The sequence below is a fragment of the Astatotilapia calliptera genome, chromosome 22 (assembly GCF_964374335.1).
Source record: "Astatotilapia calliptera chromosome 22, fAstCal68.1, whole genome shotgun sequence".
NCBI classification, from domain to species: Eukaryota; Metazoa; Chordata; class Actinopteri; order Cichliformes; family Cichlidae; genus Astatotilapia; species Astatotilapia calliptera.
In genome coordinates this window covers 7,126,768-7,131,714 of record NC_137442.1, presented here as the reverse complement: position 1 = coordinate 7,131,714, position 4,947 = coordinate 7,126,768, and the positions used below count along the sequence as shown (strand labels likewise).

At 42.9% G+C, this 4,947-nt stretch overlaps 1 long non-coding RNA gene across 2 annotated transcripts; it reads right to left on the bottom strand.

Annotated features, from left to right (window-relative positions):
* Window positions 1–441: 441 nt before the first annotated feature.
* On the bottom strand, window positions 442–4,574 carry LOC145423740 (uncharacterized). 2 transcript variants are annotated; one of them, XR_013904780.1, is made up of 3 exons: window positions 4,175–4,574; window positions 711–2,221; window positions 442–617 (listed from the first exon to the last, which is right to left on the bottom strand). It is a non-coding gene; the product is annotated as an uncharacterized LOC145423740 (long non-coding RNA). The 2 variants fall into 2 exon arrangements; XR_013904779.1 differs by having other exon boundaries at window positions 711–4,574.
* Window positions 4,575–4,947: the final 373 nt, after the last annotated feature.

The window sequence follows — 4,947 nt, the reverse complement described above, 5'->3', positions numbered from 1 at the left end:
CAATCCCAGTCCGCGAGGGCTGGTTTCCTGCAGGTTTTAGATGTGTCCTTGATCCACCACAGCTGATTTAAATGGATAAATTACCTTCTCAACACGTCTTGAAGTTCTCCAGAGGCCTGGTAACAAACTAATCATGTGATTCAGGTGTGTTGACCCAGGGTGAGATCTGAAACCTGCAGGGACACCGGCCCTCGCGGACTGGGATTGGGGACCCCTGATCTACAGTAATGTATTATATTCTAAAATGATGCTAAATGATAAAAATGAAGGTGTTGGCAAAACAGCTGGTTAAACTATCTTCAGCTAAAAACCTTCTGCTAAAGTAGACAGTGAATAATTTCTCTTCCATTTCTGTATTAAAGAGCTGTAAACCATATCACTGTCACGGTTTGGCATGGCAAACCGTGGGGGGTGTGGGGAAGGAGGACCCAGGCGCGGTGCTCTATGTACAAGCAGTACGTTTATTTACAGTGTGTGGAAATAACAACAATAAATCCCCGTGGTTTCCCCTGACTCCCGTGTCGTGTCTCTCCGTGACCAGTCCGTGTCTCAGTGCTCTCCGCTCCCGTGTCTCAGCACTCCTCGTGCTGGCTGCTGTCTGGCGCTCCACACTTCTCCTGGGGACACAATAGACGCAGCCGTCAGGACACATAACCGCGGGCATACATACACTAACTCAGTTCAAATGGATGACTAACGTGGAGACTCACGCAATGATCCCACGTCGGTGGGAGCTCCAAGACTCTCCTAAGTAGCACCCCCGACGAGGCCTGACCAGCAGCAGGTGTGTGGCTTCGGGTGTGGCCAGACCATCAGCAGGGCCACACCCACCAGGCCTGAAGGCACCCACTGAAACACATATACACACACACGCAAACAGGGAGAAGGACAGCAACACCAAATATACATACAATAATAATAATAATAATAATAATATAATTCATAACTGCTCAGGGACCCAGACAATCACTGATGAATATCACATTATCAACTTTGATCTTTTTAAGTCTAGGCCAGAGTTTTATGAACAGCCGTTGGGTGATGGCATCAACTTTTTCAGTAGAGGAAGGTGAACTGGCATTTTTATTGACACGTGTCACCACCTTCTTGATGCAGGCTTCCACAGATAACCTGTAATTTTCAGCCTCTTCAGCATCACACAGGGCTGGATTCTGCATAGTGTCGATCAGGTGATTTTTAATGATATCGACCGTCAGTTTTCTCAACACTGGGTCCTCGTCGTTCAGTAACATCAGTAAATGTTTTTCTTTACAGAATGTTTTCTGACGTAGCTCTTGGTAAATGGCCCGGTCGAGATCTTTCAGTTTATATACATGTATATGCAGATCTTTGATCCTGTTGTCAGACAACATGTGTTTTTTTGTGTGTCCCGTTTGGATCTTTAGCCATAAGAATTGTTGTCTTAAGGCCAAGAAAGATGCCAAGCGGATTTATTTTACCAAGTGGATCATCATGGCCTTGCCATATTGGTCCATTTGATTGACCTTTATTATAATTACAACACGTGTTTTAACAGGTACCTGTGGAGTTTTTTAGAAGGTCTGTAGTGCGAATTATTTTCAACACGTGTGAGCACAGCATCAATGAGTGCGCTCACATGTTCCTCTTCATCATCATCATAATCGCTGACACCAATGCCAGATGATGATTTTTTCCTCCACTATTGGAAATATATTACTTTTAAATTCTTCTAAACGTGTTTCAGACATGGCTTTAGTTTCTTTGTCCTCGTCATCCTCGGCTCTAACGCACCACGAGAAGAACCTTGCCAGCAGGTTTTTAACGGAAGTGGTGATCTTCAAATATGGAAATGATCACCTCTAGGTACGGCTGACCTACGGCTAGCGCAATGATCACGAGATCAGGGCTAATGTCCAGCCGCTTTGATGTCTTTAAAAATCACCTTTTCAAGTTTTTTAATCCCCCTGTGTGTGATTTTGAGAGGCTTTTGCTCAACTTGTGACCACAGAGCTGTGAAGAGGCGCTGCTGAATCATGTCAGATGGCGACACCTTTGCGTCTTTGGAGGCACGTGAAAAATCTTAATTGCCCATTGTTTTTGGAAAAATCTAAATTGCCCATAGGTATGAGTGAATGTGAGTACGAATGTTTAGCCCTGTGACAGACTAGCGACCTGTCCAGGGCGTACCCTGCCTCTCGCCCTGAGATAGCTGCCATAGGCTCCAGCACCCCCTGCGACCCTGAAAAGGAAAAGCGGAAGTTAGGGGTGGGCAACTCCAGGCCTCGAGGGCCGGTGTCCCTGCAGGTTTTAGATGTGTCCTTGAACCAACACAGCTGATATAAATGGCTAAATTAGCTCCTGAAAATGTCCTGAAGTTCTCCAGAGGCCTGGTAACGAACTAATCATGCGATTCAGGTGTGTTGACCCAAGGCGAGATCTAAAACCTGCAGGACACCGGCCCTCGGGGCCTGGATTTGCCCACCCCTGGCGTAAGTGAATCGATGGATAGATACATACACATATACACTGTGCTAACAATTCAAGAAACATTTGGAATATTTTATATCCCTCCCCTCTTTGTCCCTTTTCCCTATGTCCTTGTAGTACTTCTATTTTGTGCCCACAGAGCTGTGAAGAGGCGCTGTTTAATCTGCAACAGCATCCTGCCATGCGATTGAATTCGTCCCTAACCTTTGGGAACCCTCACATAAATTTTATCGAATGGAAAAAGGTTAGCTTTCATCCTCCAGCTTCACTGTGTTTATGTTATGCTAACATAGCTGTATCGCTAGTGATCTCGTAGTACATCATTATGTACCAGCTAGTCCAACCTCAGTAACCCAAAAAACAAAAAAAACAAAAAGTCACTGCTGTTTAGTTTTCTGTCTTCATTTATGTTGGAAGTGATAGCAGAGCTGTACGTTTAAATTTTTTCAAAACGTCTCTCAGTCAGAACATTATATATTATGTTTAGGTGGCCCTTTCGAGATTTTTTTCCATTGATGTGCAGATCTTTGATTGTGTCGTCAGACAACAGGTGTTTCGTCAAAGATACCTGTGGAGTTTTTTTTAGAAGGTTTGTAGTGCGATTTCTTTGTAGCCCGTGTGAGCACAGCATCAACACTGTAAAATTAATAAATACAAAAATAAAAAATTGTTGCGAAAACTTAAACTCAAGGCAACCCACTGCATTTAGATTTTTAGGTTCTGATGGATAACTTAGTTGAAGCAACTTTTCTCCTAAACTTGAAACCTAACATTTTGTTTTAAAAACGCATTTAGTGTTGCTAAAAAAAATTTTTTTTATATCAATTTGGGAACTTCAGGTTCATGCACAAGTTTTGCAAACAAAGTTATATGGTACTATTTACCTAAAAATGCAGCCAAGGCCTCAGGCATTTTTTATATAACCATCTAAATCTATTTACAGAACAATCAGGTGTTCTGCAGCAAATAAGAAGGCACACAAATTATTTGTGCCGGTCCAAAAAAAAAAGAAAAAAAGAAAAAAAAAGTTTGTGTTCAGTATAAGACAGAAGAGAACAGCACAGGCCTAAACCCTGCAGGTCTGACAACAGGAGGTGTATCAGTCCTGTTTTCCCTGTGGGAACAGCGTTTACACTAGAATCTGCTTTTGATGGCTTTTTTGGAGCAAATGTGACATTCAGCAGTATAACTGACACAATACAAAACAATAACTACACTACACACTAACTCTAGCCTCCAAAAACGCTAAACATCACTAATGTCTCACATATGAAAACTTGCGTTCTCTTTCTTTTGCTCGCTGCTTTCCGTCGCGGGTGTCACTCCTAAAACTGCACCTTCTCCCTAAACAACCAAGTGCCGCATGTTGCCATATCATTTTTTTGATTGGCTGACATGGTAAATTCTAACACCAATCCGGTTGTTCAGTCTGACGTCACTAGCCGTGTCTGGACCTAAACTTCATACATAAGGCGCACCGGATTATAAGGCGCACTGTCAGTTTTTGAGAAAATTAAAGGATTTTGAGTGCGCCTTATGGTCTGAAAATTACAGTACAAATATCCTGTCACATTTGATCTCTGTGAGGTCAGAGGTCAAATTTACAAATTAGTACCTCTTATCTGTGACCTACTCCTACATGAAGTTTGTGTAATCAGAGTAAAACGCCTGTGCAATGTTTTTGTTGACTAACGTGGAGACTCACGAAATGATCCCGCGTCGGTGGGAGCTCCAAGACTCTCCCAAGTAGCTCCCCCGACGAGGCCTGACCAGCAGCAAGTGTGTGGCTTCGGGTGTGGCCAGACCATCAGCAGGGCCACACCCACCAGGCCTGAAGGCACCCACTGAAACACATATACATACACACACACTCTCACACACACACACACACACTCACACACACACACACACACACACAGGGAGAAGGAAAGCAACACCAAATATACATACAATAACAATAATAATAATATAATTCATAACTGCTCAGGGACCCTGACAATCACCGATGAACATCACATTATCAACTTTGATCTTTTTAAGTCTAGGCCAGAGTTTTATGAACAGCCGTTGGGTGATGGCATCAACTTTTTCAGTAGAGGAAGGTGAACTGGCATTTTTATTGACACGTGTCACCACCTTCTTGATACAGGCTTCCACAGATAACCTGTAATTTTCAGCCTCTTCAGCATCACACAGGGCTGGATTCTGCATAGTGTCGATCAGGTGATTTTTAATGATATCGACCGTCAGTTTTCTCAACACTGGGTCCTCGTTGTTCAGTAACATCAGTAAATGTTTTTCTTTACAGAATGTTTTCTGACGTAGCTCTTTGTAAATGGCCCGGTCCAGATCTTTCAGGTTTTTTTTATGTATATGCAAATCTTTGATACTGTTGTCAGACAACACGTGTTTTGTTTTTTTCTTGTGTCCCGTTTGGATCTTTAGCCATCAGAATTGTTGTCTTAAGGCCAAGAAAGA